This window comes from Saccopteryx leptura, chromosome 2 (assembly GCF_036850995.1).
Source record: "Saccopteryx leptura isolate mSacLep1 chromosome 2, mSacLep1_pri_phased_curated, whole genome shotgun sequence".
In the NCBI taxonomy this organism is placed as follows: domain Eukaryota; kingdom Metazoa; phylum Chordata; class Mammalia; order Chiroptera; family Emballonuridae; genus Saccopteryx; species Saccopteryx leptura.
In genome coordinates, this window is record NC_089504.1 from 153,340,986 (window position 1) to 153,358,074 (window position 17,089).

The window sequence follows — 17,089 nt, forward strand, 5'->3', positions numbered from 1 at the left end:
CGGAGACCACTGGTGTCACCTGGACAGATCCAGAGGGGTCATGTCCCACTGACACAATGGCAGATAGACATCATTGGACCCTTACCAAAGTCAGAAGGGTACCAGTATGCAGTCACTTGTGTAGATACTGCCACCGGGCTGCTTGCTGCTTACCCCGCTCGTAACCCTGACCAGAGGGCAGTCATACAGGCTCTGGACCACCTGAGTGCTGCATACGGGCAACCGCTGGTCCTTGAAAGTGACAATGGTACCCACTTCACTGGTTCAATGGTGAGGCAATGGGCTCAAAAGCTGGGGGTGGACTGGAAGGACCATGTTCCCTACCACCCCCAGGCTGCTGGTATCATTGAGCGTTATAATGGACTCTTAAAGCAGGGACTGCGACAGGAGGGGGGCACCGGCTCTCTTACTGGATGGACACGCCGCTTATGGACAGTACTTCGGATTTTGAATGAGCGACCTCGACGGGGAAGCCCAGCTCCAGTAGAGGCCCTCCTGCATCGGACAGCTGCCCCTATTCAGTTGCAGATACGCACCAAGGACATTTTACTCAAGCCAGGTTTCGGACAGCAGGGCAATGTGCTCTTGCCTGCTCCAACAGCCCTTCTTAAAGGACAACGGCTTCAATGGACTTGGCCCTGGACTGTACAGGTCCCCCATCTGAGATGGGTGGCCTTGTTGGCACCATGGGGAAAGGGGTTAGAGGTGGACCTCCAGTTAACCCCTTGGGCAACCAGCACCTGGCCACCTAAGGTAGAAGTGTATTATCCCTTGAGTGCTCAAGGGGACAGCATTTTGAAGGGCACCTTTGTAATTTCTTTATGGCCAATAATGAGTTCCCCTATTTTACTACACATAGAACCAGCAGATGCTGGTGTATTGGCCAATAAGGTTTGGTATGCCCGCTCAGGGCGGCCTCTGGTGCCAGCTACGGTGCTGTCTGCAGACAAAACTCTGGCCTGTATTCTGCCAGAGGGAAAAGATTTGCCTCTCTTGGTGCCACTGACAGCTCTCTCATTTCGCCCATAGTTTTTGATCTGTTAATCCTATTGCTGTAGTTGGTACTATTTCTGTTTATGCAATGTATCCTACTCCTTGCACAGTGACCATCCATGGAAGATGCCTGTGGTTTAGATTGTAAAGCGAGCAAAACGGGTGGAATGTTGGTCAAATAAGTTTGTAAATATGATATGTATGTTTGCTCGCTTGTGACTTATATTGGGTGTGGGGGACAGGCTATAAGCAGGCCAGGTCGTTGTAGCCTGAGGTTTGGTTTTGGGACTAAGCTTTTCCCCACACCCTTGACTGATTGTATGATTTGGGTGGTGCACTCTCATGAGGAATCCAATTATGCCTTGGATAAATGACTTTGTATCGGGGACTTCCTTGTTTGTATATTGGATTAAGGGATTTTGGTTTTCTACACTATAAAGTGGGGCAGACCAGGAGCTTGGACACACAGTTCCTGCTATCACAATTGCAGGGGCTTCCCTGATCCCTGGCCCTTCATGGGAAGAGCTGGTTTTCTGCTTTTCCCTTGTCTTCTTTTGTGGTTTGCCTGTCTTGGTGAGACACCAATAAATAGGATGGCCCCCCATCCTCTGACTTTGCCATTTCTTTATCGTCTGCCCGAATCCAATGGGAACCTGCATGTGAATGGCCACGATGGCGGCTCCTGGCCTTACAGGTGCCTTCTCTACTCAGCAGCTAGCAGTCCATAGGGCTTTTGAAATTATGGCAAATTATCTGGTATCTCATTTATCTGGAAATAATATAGAAAATGGGATAAATTATAAAAGGCAGCAAGGCATATTTAGATGATAACTTTTTCAATTATTTTTGTTTTCAACAGATAAAGGGGAAGGAATGCAGCACAGAAAAATCTTGCATGTTTCAGTAGTGGAATCATGGACCCACCTTGGTTGAGTATTGTATGCAAGCTTCTGGATATTTGGGCAGAAGAGGGTGTTAACAGGCCAGGAGGGCAGACTCCTGCGGCTGGGTTGCCTCCAGTGATGGTACTTACCTCCAGGAGCCCCATTCCTTGTCACAACTCTTTCTTCCCATCTCATTCCCCCGAGTGCCAGCAAGTGCCTAGGGTCCTGAAGAATTGGCAGCCTCTGACTTTCAAGTTCTTTGAAGTATGAGCTACCTTTAGTGCTCAGTTTTATCCCTGATTATAACTTTGAAAAATGAGCAAACAGGAAAATAAACAGAGATAAGGAACATTTATCTTAAACTTACTCTCAAGACTCATTGAGTTCATACTGATTTGTAAAGCAAGTAGGCACAGTCACGATTACAGCTGCCTGGCCCATACAGGTTCACATTAGATTCGGACAGATGGTAATGAAACAATGGAGCCAAGAACTGGTGGGCCATCATCTTTAATCCTAGCTTGCACCCAGCAGGCAAGTAAAAACACACACTGGGTTCCAAAACTCACTCATTCAGTGCTCACAAAGGTACTGACTTATCTGAGTTTCCTAGAATCAAAGGTTTTTAGCTCACCAGACTTATTCACCTCTGTTCCCATATCCTTCCTTCTCTCTGCACAAACTCTGCACTAACTGGCTTCTCACTCGGCACTCTACCATCTTGGCCTCCTGGCCTCCTCCATGTGGCCTTTCTCTGCTCTCCTCTAATGCTAATCTCAGGAACTGAGAGAGAGCAAGCTCCTGGTCTGCCCCACTTTATAGTGCAGAAACCAAAACCTTTAATCCAATATACAAACAAGGAAGTCTCTGATACAAAGTCACTCATCTGAGGCATAATGGGATTCCTCATGAGAGTGCACCACCCACATCAAAAAGGGTGGGAAAGGCTTAGTCCCAAAACCAAGCCCCAGGCTACAAGGATCCTGCCTGCCCACAGCCCTAATATAATCACGCTCATCCCAAGCAAGAAGGGCAACCAATACCATCACCTGGGTGATGGGCTTCCAGGTGGGCAGCACCGTCTTTAACAAAGTGAGCATAGTATATTTTATCTGCCCAACATGATTGCTTTTAGACGTTAACCTATAGGAAAATGTTTTCCTCCCATGGTGGTTAGCTGTGAATTAATGGTTTTCAAATTTTGTTGCACATTTGAATTGCCTGGGAAGCTTTTAGAAATCCCAACACCCAGGGCACATCCCAAACCAACTAAAGTATAGCTGCTGAGAGTGAAGATCAGGCATCAGTATATATATTTTTAAGTATCCAGGTTTATTCCAATGTAAAGCCAAATTTGGGGACCAGAGCTGCAATGAAAATGACTCTGGGCCATGGTGGAAATGAAAAAAGGATGCATAGGAAACTTCTTAGCTCTTACAGATGACAGTTGACATTATAATTATATGCTGCTTCCAAGTATTCAACAAGCCCTGGCTTATGCCCCAGTTGCTTAGAGCATATCCCAGTATATAAAGGTTGTGTGTTGATCCCCAAAGCATATATAAGAAAAAGAAATTTTAACAATGGAAAACTAAAATTTATAAAATAAGGGTGTATGATTTACATAACAATGTCTTTTAAAATGGATTCAACAGTCTCCTTAAAAGAGTAATTATATGTACAAAATTAGCATGTAGTGTTTTAAGAAAACATATATATTCTACTGTTACCTCTTAAACTGTTCTAAAGTAGCTCAATCCACGAGTTACACAGAGACACCAAGGCAGGATACAGAAGAAATTTTAGGAGGAGATTTATTAATAAGCTGGCTACATATATGACTTACACAGGGTACAGCTTACATAAATTGTGCAGCCTCTAATATAGCTCTGAGGCTAGTTATATAGACATGATCACATACAGGTTGGGGGGGAAAGAAGGGGGCACACCATACAAAAGTTATTTACTGATAAGCTTGCAACATTTATCTATAGGATCTATTAAAAGGAAAAACATTCCTACATATCAAGACTACAAGATAACACAGTAGTGATGAATGTTTTACATACTAACACAGTAGCGGTAAATGTCATTTTACATATCAAAGACATTCCCACATCTTCCAGGGTTTACACTTACCCTTTTTGTCAGGCCATGTAGTGGGAAATGAAATGTTTATGTTTAGTCTAGGATAAGGAGAGAAGGTAAATGAAATTACTTTTGCTAAAAGTGTTGGGGCTAGCTTATTAGTAAACCTAATAAGCTAGTCCCCGCTTTCTTAGTTGTACATATAAAGAATATCAAAAAGATGATTATTAGAAAGCATATAAAATGTTACAGAATACAGATTTGTTTTTTCTGTGTTTTTTTTTCTTAGAAAGGAGGGGTACGGGGGGGCCTGGCTCTTCTTTTTGAAATGCCAGTGTCAACAGTTCTCTAGTTTCTTGACACCTTATCAAAGCAAATATGTATCAAACCTGAATTTGTTATCTCTCCAAAATTGGATTGCACAACTGCCTTCAATAATTCTGTCAATAATGAAACATTCACGGTTCCCTGGTCTTAACCTCAGAAGTATGTTTGTCTTTTTTTTTTATCATTCTTACTTAATTTCCTACAAACATTTTTCTTTTTTAATTAAGTATATTGAGATAACATTAGTTAATGACATTATATAAATTTCAGGTGTATAATTTTAATATATCATCTATATATTCCATTGTGCACTCACCACCCAAAGTCTAGTCTCCTTTCAAACATCTCTTTTAAATAACTTTCTATTTCTATATTACCATCTTAATATGGGCCTACTTTCATTCCAACATTATTACTAAAGCTTCCTAATGTTTTTTCTAGTTTCAATATGAGTTAATTTTCATAAAATACTACTTCTAACATTTTCTGTTCTTCCTCAAAAATCTTCATTGGTTTCCAAACACATATGGAATAAAATTTACATGCCTTACCCTGGCCTACAACCCTTCCACAATTTGACTTTACATTCATTTCTTCTACTTCTCCCTTGCAGAAGATGCTAGAATTACTCTATTCACTTCTATGACTTTTTGTAAATTTTTTCACTGAAGAATGTCTTTCTTACTTATTTTATTCTCTTTTAGGCCTCAAACCAAATCTACTATCTTGCAGGAAATCTTCTGGGTCCAGCCACCTCCCAATATCTCTATCATCTATCTATCTATCTATCATCTATCATCATTAATCATTTACTATCATGTGCCCTTTCTGGTGTCATCTTTCCATTGTTGAGTTTTCCATGTACATAAGTCCCATCTCCCAATCCATGGTATAAACTCTTTGAGAATAGACATCTTCGGGTTTTCCTCCACATAGATTAACACTGTGCTATCCACAAAATAGATGCACATATAAAAATTAATAATATTTAAAATCTTGAGGAAACTAGCCCCAACATAGAACATGAATTCTCAAGTTCCAGGACTTGCCTGTTTCTCTGTTGGCATTACTAAATAATTCAAGATCCAGTAATGAGTTTTCATAACCTCCTCTTCCTTTTCTCTCCTCTCCCTTTTTGTTTGCCTCTAAATGTATAGAAAAAGACAGTGAAGCATCTTTTAAGGAATGTCAGAGTCTGTCTTTGTTCTGAACATGCTCAATGGCCTGTGAACAGAACTGTCTTTCAGGTGGAAATAAAAAGAAATCTTAGCTAAATTTTGTTTTTAAAATTCAAAATTACAATAAAATAAAAAAATTTTAATACAAAATTAATGTAGTTGTCATGAGTTTAGAATGTGATGATTTATTTGAAGTGCTTAGCAGAGTGGGAAACTTGGTCCCTTGAAGGAACGGAATCAAGCAGAAATCACTTGCTCTCTTTACATTAGAAATATGACTCAAATGTGTTTCTTTTCCCATTCGTAACCCCAGGAAAATGAATTTTCACATAGGTGGGTTATGGCAGTCTAGAGGATCAGATGCAAAGATTTCTCACATTGGAGGGCTAGGCTCTCTGAAGTACTTGGTGGCCTTGGGTCAAGGCCAGAGTCAACAGGTATTATGGACAAATCTAAAGAAAAATGTATTTCAGGGCCTGTTAAGACTACAATTCCACCTGGTGATGGTCTGAAACATATTCCTGTGACTCAGCAATTTCCTTCTCAGCATCCATTATCTGGAAATAGTGGCCAAGCTCAGTGGGTCTGTGTCCTTCCAATTCCTCCCAGCAAGTTCCTTCACAAGCACAAAAGCGTGTCTCCAGACATAAACTGGTTCGGAATCAGAAGCAGAAGCAACTGCAGGCAAACTATGTCCCTTGCTCTGTCTCCTCTGTCTCTGGGCCACTGAATAACAGAAGTTATTCAAAAGAGTGAGCAGCCCCAGCCACCAGCCCCTGGAAATAATTCTGGAAAGGAACTGTCATCAAAACAACAAAATGAAGAATCAAAATAATACAATGGCTTTGGAAGATTTTGACATTGGTTGCCCTCTGGATAAAGGAAAGTTTGGAAATGTTTACTTGGTGAGAGAAAAACAAAGCAAGTTTATTCTGGCTATGAAAGTCTTATTTATTTATTTATTTATTTATTTTTCTAAAGATTCTAATTATTGGTTTTAGAGTGAGGAGAGAGAGAGAAGTGGCATGAGAGAGAAACAGGGAAGCATCAACTCATAGTAGTTGCTTCTCATGTGTGCCTTGACCAGGCAAGTCCAGGGTTTTGAACCAGTGACCTCAGCATTCCAGGGGGAAGCTTTAGCCACTGCACCACCAAAAGTCAAGTTTGAAAGTCTTATTTAAAGCTCAACTAGAGAAAGCAGGAGTTGGTCATCAGCTGAGAAGAAAAATAGAAATATAATCCCACCTCAGGCATCCAAATTCTCAGATTGTATGGCATTTCCACAATGTCACCAGAGTTTACCTAATACTAGAATATGTACTGCTTGCACCTGTCTCTAGAGAACTTGAAACCATCTATGTTTGATGAGCAGAAAACTGCTACTTTTATCACAGAATTGGCAAATGTCCTGTCTTACTGTCACTCTAAGAGAGTTATTTATAGAGACATTAAGCCAGGGAATCTGCTCCTGGGATCAGCTGGAGAGTTTAGGATCGCAGATTTTGGGTGGTCCACACATGCTCCATCCTCCAGAAGAGCCACCCTTTGTTGCACTCTGGACTACCTGTTCCCTGAGATGATTGAAGGTTGAGTGTCCAGTGAGAAAGTGGATCTCTACAGCCCTGGAGTACTTTGCTATAAATTTTTAGTTGGAAAGCCTCTTTTTGCAGTAAGCACATACCAAGAGTGGGGAAGCAGCTGTGTTGGGCTTGTTCACCGGTTTACTGGATGCAAGCCCTTTGCCTGATTGGTGTGTCAGTGCATGGCAGCGCCACATGTACATAGCCTATGTAAGGCTATGGGTGCTTGCACTCAGGGGCATTGCAGATGGCAGATGGCCTGCCAGCCACTGTGAGGGACCATTTTGCTGTTTGTTTGACTGAGAGGCAGTTTCCCCTGCCTGTGTGCTTGTCCACCATTGTGAGACTCTATTAAACGGAATGGCCCAACGCTTTTCTGCTCCACAGTTTCTCCCGTCTGCCGGAATCCAGTGTAGACCTACCTGGCCTCGGCCACTGGCATTACACCAAAAGATTGAAAAAGGAAATTATGGGTTAAATTTGTATTTCCTGAGTTTGTATCAGAGGGAGCCAGAAGCCTCATTTCCGAGCCCACTTCAAGACTATTGATGCGCCCAGCTGGTTTGCCCAGTGGATAGAACATCAGCCAACCGTGCAGATGTCCTGAGCTTGATACCTGGTCAGGATACACATGAGAAGCGATCGTCTTCTCCTCTTTCCCTCCATCTCTTCCTTCACTCTCTCTTCCCCTCTTGCAGCCAGTGGATCTGTTGGTTCAAGTGTCAACCCCAGACGCTGAGGATAACTCAGTTGATTCGAGCATCAGCCCCAAACAGAAGTTGCCAGGTGGATCCTGGTAAGGGGGCATGCAGGAGTCTGTCTCTCTATCTCGCCTCCTCTCACTTAAAAAAAAAAAAAAAAAAAAGATTGTTGATGCAGAGGCTGACCCTGAAAAAAGTATTCAAACACTCCTGGATCATAACAAATTTCTTAAAACCATCAAGTAACCAAAAATAAAACAAAATAAGCAAACAAAGAATCAACTAGCAAGAATGTTAATACTCTTGCAGGGGGAGAACACTGTGAGCCAGGGCTGCTTTATAATCAGTCAGAAACAGACTCCTGACATTATCTTTCTTCTGACTTCTTGCCTGAAATCTGCAAGGCTTGCAATACTACAGAAAATAGCAGGCAAGATGCTGGATGGTTGGCTCAGTGGTAAAGTATTAGCCTGGTGTGTGGAAGTCTCAGGTTCAATTCCTGATCAAGGCACACAGGAAAAGTGCCCATCTGCTTCTCCACCCCTCCCCTTTCTCTGTGTCTCTCTTTCTCTCTCTCTCTCCCTTCCCCTCCCACAGCTATGGCTCGGTTGGAACAAGTTGACCCAGGTGCTGAGCATGGCTTCATAGCCTTCACCTCAGGCACTTAGAAGGCTCAGTTGCCAAGCAACAGAGCAATGGCTCCAGATGGGCAGAGCATCCCCGGGTAGGGGGATTTCCAGGTGGATCTGGTCCTGGGGCATGCAGGAGTCTGTCACTCCGCCTCCTTGCCTTTCACTTCACTAAAAAATAAAATAAATAAATATTAAAAAATTAAAAAAAATAGCAGGCAGTACCTCATCCTCTCCATTAAGAAAGTTTCACATCAATAAATGGTCACTCTGAAGTGAAAGTAGCTATGAGAACAGTGGTGGGATTCAAATAATTTAACAACCGATTCTCTGCCCTAATGACTCTTTTAAATATTAAAAATACCAAAAGGTAGTTTATTATTTCATGCATTTAATACTTAAATAAGAAAATAAAAGAGGTAAACAAAACTAGATTATATTGTAAGGAAGAGTTTTAAAATAGTAATGAAAAAATATTAAATAATCCTTGACAAGCCTGACCAGGCGGTGGTGCAGTGAATAGAGCATCAAACTGGGACACAAAGGACCCAGTTTCAAAATCCTGAGGTCGCTGGCTTGAGTGCAGGCTCATCTGGTTTGAGCAAGGCTCACCAGCTTGAGCCCAAGGTCGCTGGTTTGAGCAAGGGGTCATTCACTCTGCTGTAGCCCCCTGGTCAAGGCACATATGAGAAAGCAATCAATGAACAACTAAGTTGCCGCAATAAAGAATTGATGCTTCTCATCTCTCTCTCTTCCTCTCTGTCTGTCCCTATCTGTCCCTCTCTCTGTCTCTGTCACACACACACACAAAAAAAAAAAAATCTGAAAAAATACAATAAAACTGTTGTTTAAGATATTTCCATACTGCTTCTTTATTGGCCTCCTCACTTGCAATTTTTTTTTACCAATGGACAGAATGAACATTACTACGGGCACTTAGAGTATGCACAAATGAATGTTAAAAAAGAGTAAGGAATGTAAATTTGTGGTTTCCACATTGGGTGGCTGCCCAAATGCCCACCTTAAAGAGAATCCTGATTACAAGTACCATTTAACATTCAGTTCGCTGAACTCAGCAAAATATTAGGTATCAGTTTTGCCAAACTGGTACAAACTGGCTGAATCCCACTACTGCATGAGAAGTGTGCTAACTTTATAGGTTTCATCATCTGGAGGCAAGGTTCAAGATCAGCCACCTCACAGTCTGTTTGGAGTAAGGCGTCCTTGTGTAATGACCTTCCAAGTACCTAAGTGTGTGTGTGACATATGGGTGGCCACACCTGGTAAAATAGTCAGAATGCATATGTGATTCTTTTCAATGTTAAAACAAGGATATGTGCATAGACTTTGTGCCTTCCGGAATGCTCTGTGTCCACCCCTGTTAAGCCTGTTATCTAGTCCTTCTTAACCATTAATTTCCTGTCTGAGACTGTAAAATAGGAACACCTGCTCTACATCCATTGCAGAACTTGCTTGGGACACAGAGGAAACATGTTTCTGCTGGTCCTAAATGTTATTATGTAAGGACTATGAAAAAATGTTCTTGATGGTTTAAATATTGTTTTTATAAATACATTAAGACATACCAAAAAAAGATTTCTAGCAGTGGAGATTAAAATTGTTACTTATCTGGCTCTGGCCGGTTGGCTCAGTGGTAGAGCGTTGGCCTGGCGTGCAGAAGTCCCAGGTTTGATTCCCAGCCAGGGCACACAGGAGAAGCGCCCATCTGCTTCTCCACCCCTCCCCCTCTCCTTTCTCTCTGTCTCTCTCTTCCCCTCCCGCAGCCGAGGCTCCATTGGAGCAAAGGTTGCCCAGGCGCTGAGGATGGCTCTGTGGCCTCTGCCTCAGGCGCTAGAATGGCTCTGATTGCAGCAGAGCGAAGCCCCAAGATGGGCAGAGCATCACCCCCTGGTGGGCATGGCAGGTTGATCCCGGTCGGGCGCATGCGGGAGTCTGTCTGACTGCCTCCCCGTTTCCAGCTTCAGAAAAATACAAAAAAAAAAAAAAAATTGTTACTTATCTGTATTAAAAGGTGTTAATAACATAAAATCTAAAATCTATGCAAATACAATTCTTTAGCTTAAACACCGTGCATAGAAAATGTCATATTATTAGGTATTATAAATATGCAACACTATATACTAGATTTATGAAGCAATTTTAAAATATTGAGAAAAGTTATCCATCTGTAGAATCAAAATTATATAGCACTTGTAATTGAAAAACATATATATGTGTGGCACTTAAGTTACTCATATGGCATATTATTTATGATTAAATCTGTAATAGAATTATCCCTTCATTTCTCCCATGTAAATAAATTACTGTATCCTATTGAGTACTATTTTTTCTGTTATAGTTGCTTCCTATTCAACTATGAAATATATTTTGTAAATGGAGCAACATAGTGAAATTTGCTTTAAACACACAATACCATATTTTTTCAATTCATAATTTTGTTGTATTATAAAAATCCCTGATATTGAACCACAGAATAATTAAGTGAAGTCTGAGATTCCTATCCTGGATTTTGATCCAAACATAATTACATAATTTCTGAGTAGCCTAAGTCAAATTCCTTAATCTAATTTGCCTCTGTTTTCTCATTTATGAAGTGAAACCAACAGCACCTACCTACAGTTTAGGGATTATTATAAAGTAATGAATATAAAAGACATACTTCAGTGTTAGGATATATAGTATTTGCTTAACAAATTATACTTCTTTTGATTATTGATAGAGAAGCCAATATGATAAATGATAGATTAAGATGCAACATAATCTCCATTATCTGAAGTGACAGTATAGGTCAATCAAATTAAATGTATTGGTGCTTTTAGCATTCCATAAACACATTTGTGTGGTTTCAGATCTGGGGAAATGAAAACCAAATATCTTAGACCTCACATCCTTGAATATTTTAAATTAAACTTTATATAGTAAGTTGGTAGTTACAGAATAGTCACAGAGATGCAGATTACAGTATAGGGAATATGGTCAATAATATTGTAATAAATATGTAGGGGCTAGGTGGGTATTTAAAGCAGTTGGGGGACTACATGATTTTCTAACCACTTTGCTGCACATCTGAATCTAATACAGAATAATATTAAAAATTTTTAAATAAATAAATTAAACTTTATAAATCTAGGTCATTCACTATCCACATCCTATTTTCTTGGATCCATACAAAATTGAAAACAATTAGCAAGGCCTTTTAAAATAATTCAACTAATTGTGGTGGACTGTTTGCATGTTTTTGAGAGCTGAGGGGTTGGCCTGCCAGCACTTGTTTCTCCTTTCTAATAGCACTTAAATTTCATTTTTAGGAATTAACTCAACCCCATTGGATATGATCTGGTGGGACTCAAGATACCCTCACTTTCCCTCGATGAGGAACAGACCCACACTCCAAAATGGGCCATTCAAGTACTGGCTCCCTGAAATATGATTCTTAAGTAGGGTGACATAGAAATTGAAAATGGCTAACATTTGCCCCCCCCCCCCAAATAGCAGGGTCCTGACCACGCATTTCCTATAAGAAGCTCAATGGGATGCTTCCATCTCCAGGGCAACCTTGGGCAAACCTGTTCTTTAACTTCCCATAAATTATGTGAGCTTGTGCAGCTGTAATAGGTTACTTTTTGCTTAGATGAGCTGAAATCATCTCTTTCTGTTGTTTATAATGAAAAAGCCCCCACTGATATATCAATTCAATTTTATTGAATGTTTTCACAGAGTAAGCACTAACCTAGGACATTGAGGGGGTTACAGACATTCATAAAGCATGGTACCTATTCCTAACTCACTAGGAAAACAGAACATAGATTCTCAAGAAGGAATTACTGCATGACCCCGAGGTCACCAGCTTGAACATGGGCTCATTTGGTTTGAGCAAGGCTCACTAGCTTGAGCTCAAGGTCGCTGGCTTGAGCAAGGGGTCACTTGCTCTGCTGTAGCCCCACAGTCAAGGCACATATGAGAAATCAATCAATGAACAACTAAGGAGCCACAACAAAGATTGATGTTTCTCATCTCTCCCCTCCTCTTTGTCTGTCCCTATCTATCCCTCTCTCTGACTCTTTCTGTCTCTGTCACAACAACAAAAAAAGAAATTACTGCATGAACAATGGGTAATAATACCAAATGAGTTGTAAAAAACAATATCTCATAGGAGAGCAAAGGAGGAATAAATTTCTGAGAGAGAGTTTTTTTGTTGTTCTTTTTTTACAGAGACAGAGAGAGAGTCAGAGAGAGGAATAGATAGAGACAGACAGACAGGAACAGACAGGAGAGAGATGAGAAGCATCAATCATCAGTTTTTCATTGCGACACCTTAGTGGTTCATTGATTACTTTCTCATATGTGCCATGACCGTGGGGCTACAGCAGACCAAGTGACCCCTTGCTCAAGCCAGCGACCTTGGGTCCAAGCTGGTGAACTTTGCTCAAACCAGATGAGCCTGCGCTCAAGCTGGCGACCTCAGGGTCTTGAACCTGAGTCCTCTGCATCCCAGTCTGATGCTCTATCCACTGCGCCACTGCCTGGTCAAGTGAGATAGTTCTTTATTGTAGTAAACATGTGGAATTTTGAGCCAGATGATGGGTTTCTGAGTCCTCACTGCCTCTTTTTATGTGATAGGCACTTTTCTCAGTGATTTGAACCCTTCTCTCCTACTGCAGCAAGTAAAAAAGTATATTTTAAAACATTCTGTAACCGCCCTGGCCGGCTGGCTCAGGGGTAGAGCGTCGGCCTAGCGTGCGGAGGACCCGGGTTCCATTCCCGGCCAGGGCACACAGGAAAATCGCCCATTTGCTTCTCCCCCTCTCCTTCCTCTCTGTCTCTCTCTTCCCCTCCCGCAGCCAAGGCTCCATTGGAGCAAAGATGGCCCGGGCGCTGGGGATGGCTCTGTGGCCTCTGCCTCAGGCGCTAGAGTGGCTCTGGTCGCAACATGGCGACGCCCAGGATGGGCAGAGCATCGCCCCCTGGTGGGCAGAGCATCGCCCCCTGGTGGGCGTGCCGGGTGAATCCCGGGCGGGCGCATGCGGGAGTCTGTCTGACTGTCTCTCCCTGTTTCCAGCTTCAGAAAAATGAAAAAAAAAAAAAAACATTCTGTAACCTGCAAAAAGCACTACACAAATTTTAGTTACTAATGATCACTAGAAGCTAAGCATGGTCAGTTTCACGAGGTGAGCCATTCTATATAAGAGCATGCCTAAAATACACTGTCCTAGATATAATTTGAATCTTACAACACATTATTAGGTATATATAATTGTTCTTTTTTTTTCTTTTTTTTTCATTTTTCCGAAGCTGGAAACGGGGAGGCAGTCAGACAGACTGCTGCATGCGCCCAACCGGGATCCACCCGCATGCCCACCAGGAGGCGATGCTCTGCCCCTCTGGGGCATCCTAGCGCCTGAGGCAGAGGCCACAGAGCCATCCTCAGCGCTGGGGCCATCTTTGCTCCAATGGAGCCTCGGCTGCAGGAGGGGAAGAGAGAGACAGAGAGGAAGGAGAGGGGGAGGGGTGGAGAAGCAGATGGGCGCTTCTCCTGTGTGCCCTGGCCGGGAATCAAACCCGGGACTCCTGCATGCCCGGCCGATGCTCTACCATTGAGCCAACTGGCCAGGGCCTATAATTGTTCATTTTTTACAAATTAGAAAACTAAGACTGATGAATGTTTGGTAATTTGCTAAAGGTCATGTAGCCAGCAATTGACAAATCAGGGATGTGAACTACATCAGACTCCCAGTTCTATGCCATTTCTGCAAGATGCTACTTTCCTGCTGGTACATTTAGGAAGCATAGAATTTCAAGCAAGTGTAATACTGTCCACAAAGTGTTATATCTGGGCCTGTCTGCTCTCATTTCCTACACATGTTAGTAGCATCTTCCTGATAACCTCATCAAATTCTCCCTCAGAGACAGGGAGAGAAGCACCATATTTTGTCAGTAACAGGAGGCACAAACTTTGTGACAAATTTTTTGGGGGCAGATATAATCTAGATTGATAATATTAGTGAGAACAAGAAGTAGGTGCATCTCCTTGGAGAACGCTGTGCTTTACCCTGGCATGCAGAAGAGAAGTAGGTTTAGCAATGCCACAATAGCTATGTGTTGCCAAGAATATGCTACTACTTTATTTCCTCTTCCCCTTGATTGAAATACAATACACTAAATAGGAACTCCTGATACAATAGGAATACAGGATTCCTATTGGCAAAAGTCACCTCATTAACTAAAAGTGAACTAAACTGAGCTCTTTCTGCTCAGACCCAGACAGACACCACGGGAAGCTTTGGCAGCACCAAAGTGAAAGATCTGCGGGAAAGTCTAGGTGTCTTGTGATCCTGACAGCCATGTTTCCACAGGTAATCTGATGGAACCAGGTCCTGGGCTGTCCCTAGAATACTTGATGGAATAAAATCCACATCTTATCAAGGATAGAAATCTCTTCTATATTTTAATATCTAACAGAATCTTCTTGCTTTTCTCCCCTGAAGCGGTTTTATATTGATTCCAGTCAGCTGTAGCACTGTTTCTTGGCCATTAAAACACCTTGAATAACTAACAATATAGTGATTAAGATACTAATCATATTATATGTTTTTCTTTCTGATTATTACTTATAGGCTTCTAAAATCAATTACTTAATGGCACAAACTTATCAATTAATTGTGTTATAATAATTATATAGCTGAATGTGGTAATTAGTAATTGCATACATTTTATGAATAGGATTGAGTAGTTTAAGGGAACAAACAAGTCAGAATTATATTACTGTAGAACTTAATATAAATAGTGGGTGGGGCAAAAGTAGATTTACAATTATAAGTACACAAAACACAGAGTTTATTCTTGCATTATTATTGTATAATTTATCATAAGAACAACTGCAAACCTACTTTTGCCCTACCCTGTATCTTTCATTCATAAAAAATACCCAGTATCTGTGCAAGTTAACATAGTAGGCAATGTTGGCAGTTAGTAAGCTTCAGATTTACATTGTGAGAAGTATTAGACCTCTAAGGAATGAAACAGAATTCTTTAAGTCTGGTGTTTAATATTTGTTGAAATAAGACGACATATGCATAAGAGTCATTCTCTATAGATCTTTTATTGTTGCTGTCAAAAGCATTGTATTAATGTTTAAATGAATTATCAACCTTTTCATAGGAAAAGATGATGAAACCTAATATTATTATTTTGCTCTAGCTTTTTAAATCATGTGATCAGTAATATTTATTCTTAGATTTTTATCTTCATAGACATGAGAAATGGATGAACTTAAGTATTTATGACTTGGCCTAGAAAATATCACTTACATCCAAAGAATCACAAAACAAAAAGCCAATATAAATTCAAGTTATGTGCTTGCTTGTTTCCTGACCTAGACTTCATCATGACCTCAGGACCATCAAGTTAAGCATTCTTTACTCATGTTCCCAATAGTCACCACATACTCTTTAAAGCATCATTGATCTGTGAAAACAATTTGAAGACAGAAATTTTTTATTTATGTCTAATATCTTAGCCTTGATTTGTCTATAAGTTTGTTTTATTAGATTTATAATCTTTATCCTTGCTTCTACATTTTTATCCACTTATTCATTATCTATTGCTACTTAACAAATTGAAGAAGGATAATAACAGGCTAGGAAAATTCCTGGGCAAGTGGAATGGGGAATCTGAAACAAGATAATTAAACAAGGCCAAACAATTTGACCAATTTATAGCCAACTAGTGAATCATAAGGCCTTATCTTCCTTAACCAAGGACACTTGAGAATTAATGGTTCATACCTCTCCTCCATGATCAGAGAAAAAATAGCTTAAATCACCCTGCTCATGGAAATAAAGGACAGAAACCCAATTAATGCCATTTGTGCCAGCCAAACCCAAGGACTAACGAAGTCAAGAGAACAAATAACAAAAACTCAATTAGAGCCAGACAAACCAAGATAAAAGTAAAACAGTAAAGCCGATGAAGGAATAATCCCAAACTCCCCTATATGTTCATTTTGATTCAACAGCATGTTAAAAACTCACCTGGAAAACTTGTGAGTGTGTTGCCGGGGCTTTCTGCTAAGACTCTCACCCACAGAAGAAAGATAAAAACCCTCAAAAGAAAGACCCAGCATGGGCTCACTCTAGAGCACACCCATGCCCCTTTTTGGGCACAAGCTTTTTATTTTCTTTTCCCTAAACTTTAAGGGTCCCCACAAGACTTACAACTAGAGAGCAGCGGGCAGCAGCAGCTTGTCCTCAACTTACCTCCCAAACCCATCTCCAGTGCCTCGGTTTCCTCTGACTTTTCAGTGATGTAAAAGTGGCCCCGCCTTGGTTCACTTCTTTCCTATAACATTTTTAGGAAGACAAAGCAAATCACTGCCTAGGCTCTTTCCTGTTGCTTTTTCTACCTAAGTCCTTCCTTTGTTTCACTGTCCCTAGCTTTAATTAACACACTCTCAAAATCACCGGGACTCACATTTTAAAATATTTTCTGCCCAAAGTCACAAAACCATACATTACCAGCTCGCCTGAGGGAGACTCACTCTGGGACTGGCAACATTCTTTGATGACTCAGATAGGACCTGGACTTATCTCTTCTTTACTCTCTAATTCATCTTTCCTGTCAGTACTCATTGTGAGTGTGGAGAAAACCTACCTGTCAGCTGTGAAGTAAGTCCTTTGTCAAAATGTGCCT

At 41.1% G+C, this 17,089-nt stretch overlaps 1 pseudogene; it reads left to right on the forward strand.

Moving 5' to 3' along the window:
• The first annotated feature begins 5,912 nt into the window (after positions 1–5,912).
• LOC136391615 (aurora kinase A-like) lies at positions 5,913–16,709 on the forward strand (annotated as a pseudogene).
• Positions 16,710–17,089: the final 380 nt, after the last annotated feature.